The 9,161-nt window shown below is 49.9% G+C and overlaps 1 pseudogene; it reads right to left on the minus strand.

Annotated features, from left to right (window-relative positions):
- Positions 1-2,857: 2,857 nt before the first annotated feature.
- On the minus strand, positions 2,858-4,620 carry LOC136451318 (uncharacterized; annotated as a pseudogene).
- Positions 4,621-9,161: the final 4,541 nt, after the last annotated feature.

A 9,161-nucleotide genomic window follows, 5' to 3' on the forward strand; every position in this document is an offset into this window, starting at 1 on the left:
GAAGGATATCAGAAGGGGGTTTTGGATACTAATAAAAAAAATAAATTACAGAACCCATCAGGAAACTACGAGACAAATCTAATGATACTAATTAATCGGTCATTAGCACATGTGGGGTTACTGTAGCACTTAAGGCTTTTCATGGACTAATTAGGCTTAAAAGATTCGTCTCGCGATTTTGCCGAGAACTGTGCAATTAGTTTTTTTTGTCAACATTTAGTACTCCATGCATAGTGCCGCAAGATTCGATGTGATGTTTTGAGATAAAATTTTTGGAACTAAACAGGGCCTTATTTTCTTTTTCCTAGAAAAATCGAGACGGAGAAGGTGGGCTGGGGATTCGCGCCCCGTTCGTTTGGTTTATAAGCCATACTTTTTTAGGCAACCAACAGTATTTTTCTCTCACAATAAATCAGCCAACAGTACTTTCAGCCATGGCTTATCAGCCAAGCGAATAAGGCATCGATCTCTCGCGCGCGGACAGAGCGTGGGGGCGGAGCGCGTGCACGAGTGGGGAAACATTTGAAGCCTCGCGTGACAAGGCGGAGGGTGCGGGGTGAGAATTCTAGCATCCCGCATCCAATCGTGACAATCGGATTTGGTTAAGGTGTTTGATTAGCTCTTAATTTTAATGGTTCTGAATTCGTGCGTGCATTTTTTTAGGTGCGCAATGGTTAGATGCTCTCAGCGGGGGACATTTTCGTGGAAGGACCTAGTATAATTTCGACTGGGCCATTATAGTAGAGATTTCCTCTCAATCTCTCTTTTATACTAGCACCGGTCACTTAAATGATATATATGGCTCCTAGTTTATTTATTCAGGACGACTAGCGCTCGGAAGTTCGACCCTTCCAATACTTGCCATAGGAGCTATCCGATCTCTACTATGAAACCACGGAATAGCGTAACAAAAGGAGTGCCCGCGCCACTCGTGGCGGCTCATCCCCCACCGCACCGCCATCCCACGCCGCGCCGCCAGCATCGAGAAGAAGAGGGGAGGGGGCAGCGCCCGCCTACGCCTCTAGTCTAGATGCCCAGCCAGCGCCGAGAGAAGGTGGATACACCGAGGCAAGGCAAACAAAGGCGAGGAGGGAGCGAGATGCAACATCCGATTTATTTTTTAAACATCCGGATGCAACACTTTCAACATACGTCTGAAGACAGATGAAACAATTGCAAAAAACCACCCATAAAACACTTGAAAACCATGTAAAACATACACAACATCCAGATAAAACACTTGCAAGTATGTGTGAAACATATGTAACATCTAAATAAACACACTTGCAACATACGTCTGGAAAAACAGCTGAAACATTGGGGAAAAAGCTTGCGACATACGTGTACAACCATTGCAACATCCCGATCTACTTTTGCAACATCCACATGCAACACTTGCAACATTCAGATGAAACATCTGAAACACTCGAAACCTGCGCTTGCAACTTGCATTTTTAGGGCGCAATGTCTCCTTGCTTCTTGGACGAATCGCAGAGCTTGATGCCGACGCGAAGGTTGGCGACGGGCGGCGGCGCATGAAGCTCGCCGGTGTGCCCCTGGGCGAGGACCTGCTCGGTGGCCTAGGCAAGCACCTACTCGATGGCTTGGGTGACCACCTGCGCGAGGCACGCGAGCACCCTAGGCAAGCATCTGCGCGAGCACCCATGGGCGAGCACATGCTCGGTGGCCTGGGCCAGCGCACGCTTAGCGAGCACCTGCTCGCTGGCTAAAGCAGGCAGCAGAGGCGGCCACTGGCGGCACAGTGGCCGTGGCAGGCGAGCGCAGGGGAGAATGGAGTGGGGAAGGCGAGCGACACGGTGGAATCGGGTGTGAAGGTCCGATGGAGCGGTGGATAAGGCCACGATAGTGGAGGCCGAGTGCGCAGAGAGATTTTTTTAAGGGGTGCGGATAGGAGTGAGCGGATAGATAAGGTAGCCAGTGGAGAAGCCGCGTCCATCCGTCCCCGGACGCCCGCACGAGAGCATTACCGTTATTTAATCTGTCAATACGTTTCCCTTCGTCTTGTTGCCGAACTCCACAACGTGTCTTATAATCAAACTCCACAACGTGCCTAATCATCCATTAGTAGAGAAAAAACTTTTGGTTCAGCACATTAGTCTCGGCTAGAATTGAGCCCGGGACTAATGTGAACATTAGTACCGGGTCTAAGTTTCTTGGACGTGAGAGGACCTTTAGTCCCGGTTGGTAACGCCAACCCAGACTAAAGGGTTTACGTTAGTCCCGGTTGGTGTTACCAGCCCGAACTAAAGGGCTTTGACCCTTTAGTCCTGGTTGATAACATCATCCCGAACTAATGTAGATCCTTTAGTCCCTAGTGGTGTTACCAACCCAGATAAACTTTGGTAAAAGGATAAGCTCAGGTGAACTCATGTGAACCATACCTGCAAACTTTTATCTCTAATTATATAAACTTTATTTTAAAAAATAAAGTTCATACTTGAAGAATCCAGAACCCTTTGTTTCCGTACTCAGAAGTGGATAGCAAACAAAGAAAACTCGAACCGTTGGTGCATGCTCAGAGTTAGTCGTGCCGTGCTGGCCCGGTGGGGACCATCATGCCAACACCACCGTGCCGGTGCCGAGTGAAAGAATCCAGAACCCTGTTCGTTTGGGCTTGTTTGGTTGATAAGCCATGGCTGAAAGTACCGTTGACTGATTTGGTGTGAAAGAAAAATAATATTCGTTGGCTGAAAAAATACGACTTATAAGCTAAACCAGCCAAGCAAACAGGGGGAAGAAGGGCGCCATGCCGCTTTTGCCACAGTTACCACCATGCATACGCTGCCGACCTTGGGAGCAGGGAAGGGGGCGGCGTCGTGCCGCTGTTGCCGGATGGAGGATAGGGAGCTGTGGCGTCACCGTGGCAGAAGAATAGGGAGAGCGATCGATGAGACACACACCAAGGTGGTGTTAGCAAATGAGAATTGGGGAGCGGCCGGGGATGGACGACCGCTTATTAGGCCGACAATATGCCCAAAGGAATGGCCAAGCACAACATACATACATGCATCTTGGGTGTGCTAACCTGTACTATGGGATGGGCCTCATATGCATATCTTTTGCTCATATATATGTTTGAAATTAGAGCCAATTTTTAGCTGCGAGTATTAATTAGATCAGGATCAAACAGCTACATGCATGCGTTTAATCAATCTAGCAGCTAGGCTAACCTAGCTCCGATGGATCCTTCTTCATTTCCCGGCCGATAATGTTTTTCTTTCTCAGAGATCGAGTTGCATTGTATCGATCAGCCGATGCATGGCGCTTCTTCGCCCATGCATATGCATGCGTGTGGCCAATGGCGATGGATCCAACAGCTGACCCCGATTACATTAACATTACCCAACCCAGAACAAAACTAAAAGTCGCTTCGCTGCAGCCTGCACGAAGGCTAGGTCCCTGCTACAACCTGAGCTCCAAATCGAGCTCCTCGGAGCTGGCCCCGTCGCTCCTGCTGCTCGTCATCCAGTAGTGTTGCTGTGGCGGCGGCGGCGGCGGCTGCCCCAGCCTGTGTCCCGACGAGTCCCTGACGTCGTGCGCATACAGCAACGGCGTCGGAGCCGGCGGGCTCGTCGGTGTACTGCTGTACGGTAGGAGGCCGTCGTAGTAGTGCACGACGCCCCGGTGGTGGTGGTGGTCCGTCTCCTCGAAACAGCGGTTCTGGAAAAAGGACAAGAGAAGGGAACATCTGATGAGACGACGACGTACGCGATGCGCGCGCGCGGACGTTGAAAACTAGAGCAAGCAATGCGGCGGCGGCGGCGTTCCACCACCAGCAACCAGCAGGGATGATCGGAAGACGCACGGAACGTACCGTGAGATGATGGTACGGCTGGAACGAGGAGGCGCCGCCGGGAGCGACGGCGGCGGCTGGAGGCGGCGGCGGCGGCGGCACCAGCTGATGCATCGTCATCGCCGTTGTGCTGGCGTCGTCGTCGTGAAGCTGCTGGGCGGCGGCGGAGCGGTAGGCGGCCAGCATCTGGTTGTGGAGGCGGATCTTCTCGAGCTGCACGACGCCCAGCCCGCGCTGCGGCTGCTTCTGCTTGGTGGTCTTCTTGCCGCCGTCCGTTCTGCCCCGCTGCCGCCGCGCCTCCCCCGGCCGCCGCCGCCGATCTCCATGCACAGTCTCCCTCGCTGGCGACGAATAGTCGTCGAAGCTGCTGCTGCCCATGCACTAACTCTCTCTCGCCGGCTGTGTAAGGCGTGGCGCGCGTGGGCGATGATCTGGAAGCGAGACAGCGACCGGCGGGTGGTTTTATAGAGCGACGGCGACGAGCGAGAGACGCATGGCTGTTAATTAAACAGCTATCTATCTATATACTCCGAGCTAGCTGTGGTGTGGTATGGGATTGAGATCCATTCGAATCCGAAGAAAGATTTGAGGGCGATCTGGCCCCCGATTTCCTATGCACCTGCACTTGCATTTGCATGGAAGCCACACCCTCTCCGAGCTCACTTCCGACTTCCGAGAAGGATCCGATCGATCCATCGCAAGTGGAGCCACTGACTTTCGCGGCATCTTGTGTGATCCATCATGTCCTTCAGTATTAACATTAAAAACGATCATTAGCTAGCTATGTGTGTGATTAGCTAGCTAGGGCTCTATTCGGCTGCTTGTATAAACCGATTTATCAACCATAGTACGATATTTTTCTCTACCAATAGATCAGCCATACAAATCAGCCTCAGCGACCTTACAAGCAGCCGAAGAGGGCGCTGGGCCGCGGGTTCGATCGATCGAGTCGACTGGCGCGTGGCTGGTACGGTGGCCACGCACCGTCTCTGACAGCTACTACCAACCAAGTGGGCCGGAGGACCACGCGCACCCCGTGTCGTAAACAAAGCCACACACGCATGTCGCGCGCCTCCCAATTTGCACACACGCTGTGCCGCCAGCCGAGCTCATCGGTCATCAGGATCATATTCATATGTATGTATGAGATCCCTCCATCCCATCACGCATCCATCTATTATATTATATATAATATAATGCACAGTATATTATTGTGCTCGTCGTCGACTTGACGTAAACAAAAGGGGAGCAGGCTACCAAGAAGGAGTGTCCTCGATCGATCGTATCAAGATCCCGGCCCCGGAGGCGATATCATGTATAGACCTTAAATTTTTTTTGGGTTTTTCTTTTTCTTTTTTTGTCTCTAAGCTTATCTCGGGCTTTAACGCAGATCCAAACGATTCCAATCCACTCCATATGCTTATGGCATGCTGAATCAAGGCTGGCGTGGATCTAAAATAGTTGGTCGAGTACTGCTCGCACGGCGCTCCCGGCGCCATCAGTCCGCCCGCTGCTTGAGTACCCGCCAGCGGGCGTTTTTAATTTACCGAGGCGAGCATCAAAACCGGCTCGTCCAACATAATAAATCAACCTTTATCGAGGCGGTTGAAATGCCCGCCTCGGTAAATCAAATAAAAAATAAAAAAGGAAAACCCGTGGACAACGCCCAGTGAGCCCACCCATAGGCCCGTCGAGCCCATCCACACGTCACCGGATCCGATGCCCAGTCGCCGGGGGCCTCCACCGCCGTGCTGCCGGATCCGACCGTAGGGGCCACCCCGCAACCGGATCTCGCCGTAGGAGAAGCGTTGTCGCTGGATCCCGCTGTAGGGGAAGCGCCGCCGCCGGATTCAGAGGTAGGGAGCATCGCCGTGGATGAAGGTGCCCGCCGCCGCTGTGGGGCGCCGTGGTGGAGGTGCCCGCATCGGGGCGCCTGCCTCCGCCCACGTGCGAGCCAAGGTGGTGGGGCGACGTCGGGGGAGAGGCAGGGCCGTGGTGGGGCGCCGTCAGGGGAGAGGCAGGGCCATGGTGGGGCGCCGTCAGATCTGCGAGCTCAAGCAAGGGCCACTAGGAGGGAGGGGAGGATTGGTGGGGCGAGATGGGTTTAGGCCGCTCGTGAGGGGCGCCGTTCTAGGGGGTCGACTGAGAGAGGTGAGGGAGAGGAAGTGAGAGGACATAATGAGTGAAACCCTAACCGGTGATCGTATATATACTCAGGTCGTGCTAGTGGGCTGGTCTGGGCCTCTTGGGCCTCGGCCTTTTTTCGAGGCGGGCCATTTAGGAGGTCCGCCTTTGAAAGTGGAGGCATTTTGGTCCGCCTCGGTTAATAGATTTTAGGAGACAGTTATTTTCTAACTGCCTTAGTAAAACGATTTTGTGAGGCGGTTGACTGTAACCGCCTCGGTTAGTCCCAGACATTAACCGTGTCGGTTTAAAAGCCTGCCTACCTCCGATGCCAATTTCAAAACGTCTTACAAAAGATTTTGTGTAGCAGTGTGGTGGAGAAGGTGAAATGATGATGACTACGGTGCACACGTTCGCGAGAGACCAGTACTTGGCTTTGATCTCTGGTGCTGTGATGATCGATCGATGCGAGCTCTGCTAGTGCTACTGGCAATGCCATTGCATTCGCGTGTCGACGACGTCTACGAAGCTATGAACTGATTTTGGCGGCTGTGTTTGAATAAAACACCGGAGGTCAGTTTATGTATTAGTAGCGCAATTATGAACCCGCAGACGACAAAGTGTGGTCGTGCCAGAGTGGTTATCGAGTATGACTAACAATCATGTTGGTTCTTCCCGTGCAGGTTCGAATTCTGCCGACCACGTTTTTTTTAACTTTGTTCTTTGGAATCTTTTCTTCCCTTGTTTGGCATCTTAATCTTGGGAAGTTTTCTTTTGTTTTCTTATTATCTGACGTCAAAAGACTCTGGGTTTGTTTTTTTTTGGCATTTTATTTAGTCTTTGGAACTTCTCGTTAAAACCCCACCAGTGAATCGAATTTGATGGCAGCCCAACCATGCTTCTCTTAGGTCGAGTCGAGCATGAGCTATCGTGCTGTTCGGCAGGACTAAAAAATAAGCCAAAATACTGTTCCAGCTAATTGTTGTGAGAGAAAAATACTGTTCTATCTGTCACGTGAACAGTGCTTCTATGAGTTGGCTGGCCAGCCAGGCTCAGCCCAGCCAGCCAGCCGAACGAAGCCTATGGTTTTAACACTCATTTGTAGAACTGCCGCGGTTCGCATGAAGTGATAAGCAACTGTAAACCTGTAACAAGCCATGCACACCCATTAGAGCAGCCACAATGTTCAGATAAAGTAGTCCATAGAGAATAAAAAAAGGGTACCAGGTAGCTGATACATTGTAGCAGCAGTTCATAGCAAAGAAATAACAAAAGTTACCCATTACGCTATGGCCAGCCCACCAGGGAATAAAAAATGTTATTTTAATTGTTCATCTGACACAGCACATTAACACATACAAGGAGCCATTGGCTCAGGAAGCTAGCCGTTGGCCTCCTCTTCACATGCCTGCTTGCTCCTCTACAAAACTGAAGGGCGTTGGCCTCATCTTCACTTGCCTGCTTGCTGCCTCTACGAACTCAAACTTGAAGCTTGTTGCTCAATTCTCAGCACCTGAGATCCACTCTAGAACACAACCTTCCAATGGAACCTCCCCCTAGATTTTTTTCAAACCTCCTGAATCAAGACTCTCCATCCCAGTACTCATCAGAGGGTAGTGGTCAGTTCTCACCTCCTACACCCCAATCTCAGTTTCCCTTTGGAACATCCAACTTTCTACAAAACTTCAATCCTTTTGGTCCTCCGGGAATCCACCCACCATATGGCCAATCTGCTCCCATATTTCAAGGTGTTCAACAACAAGGAAGTTGGCTTCAAGCACCTCCACCAGGCTTTCAAGGATTTCATCTCCATGAAAGTGTTGGTCCTTTGGATACAACTGTAGGCAATAGGCCACCATCAGTGCTGCAATTCACCCATCTTGGTGGAGCTGCAGCCAACACTTCTTCTCATGGATCCGAGTCAAGTTCTTGATGCTCTGCACAACAAGAGAAGCAATCAGTCAGCATTGAAGAGTTAGGTGATTGCAGCGAAGAAGAACCAAAGAGGCGTCAACGCATCAATTGGAGTGAAGAAGAAAATGATAGGCTATTTAGTGCATGGACAAAACACTCCACTGATCCCGTAATCGGCAATGACAGGAAATTTGAGTACTATTGGAAAGCTGTAGCCGCTGAGTTCAACGACAACGTGCCAAATAATAGCCACAAGAGGTCAATCAAACAATTGAAGACACATTGGGGTGATGTCAAGAGGGATATCATAAAGTTCAGTGGAGCCTATGCTAAAGCTATGAATGCACACAACAGTGGGCAATCCGATGACATGGTGAAGAAAAGCAGCCCATGAGTTTTTCAAGAATGGCAACAAGGGTAGGTCTTTTATATATGAGTACCTATGGGATGTGGCCAAGGAGATGCCCAAATGGCGCAGAATCATCCAAGAGGCGAGCACACCAAAAAGGGCCAAGCTATCTAACTCAGGAGCATACACTTCTTCGTCCAACCAAGACACAGAGGGGGAAACCATAAGTAGAGAGGTACGTCCCGAGGGGCAGAAGAAAGCGAAGGCAAGGCTAAAAGGGATAGGAAAATCTGCCACGCCATCTCCTTTGAGTAGCCAACCAAGTCAAAATATGGTTATGTATCATGAAGCAATGTCAATGAAAGCAAAATCAGCAAGGGCTAAAAAGTATAACACCTATTTGAAACTGCTGGAAATAGATACCTCAAACTTTAGTGAAAAAGAAAAAAACATGCATGAGAGCATACTGGATCAGATTGCAAAAGACTTGGCTGAGGAGTAGAAAAGCAGCATGAGATGCATGTATGTAAGCTTTAAGTTAATTAGTTTATGTATTAGGTTGCATGGTTGTACCCCTAATATTAGTGTAATTGTTAGTATTGGCAGTGTATTTGTAAGCTATTGATGGTTGTACCCTATTATTAATGAAACCAACAGATGGATGTTGACAAAAAAAACTTGCTGTTGTGGATAAATGTAGCTGTTAAGAAAAGACAAACATAAATATAGCTGTTGAGAACAAAACAAACAAGAATATAGTTGTTGAGAAAAAGACAAACAAGAATATAGATATTGAGAAAAAGACAAACAAAAGCAGCAGATGGCTGCTGCATACAAGTGGATATCAGCTACAAATACCGCACTCCCTCATTCACTAGACACCAGTCCACAACCACTCCCTCATTCACACTCACTGCACTCCCTCATTCACTAGACACCAGTCCACAGCCAGTACAAATA

The sequence above is a fragment of the Miscanthus floridulus genome, chromosome 5 (assembly GCF_019320115.1).
Source record: "Miscanthus floridulus cultivar M001 chromosome 5, ASM1932011v1, whole genome shotgun sequence".
NCBI classification, from domain to species: domain Eukaryota; kingdom Viridiplantae; phylum Streptophyta; class Magnoliopsida; order Poales; family Poaceae; genus Miscanthus; species Miscanthus floridulus.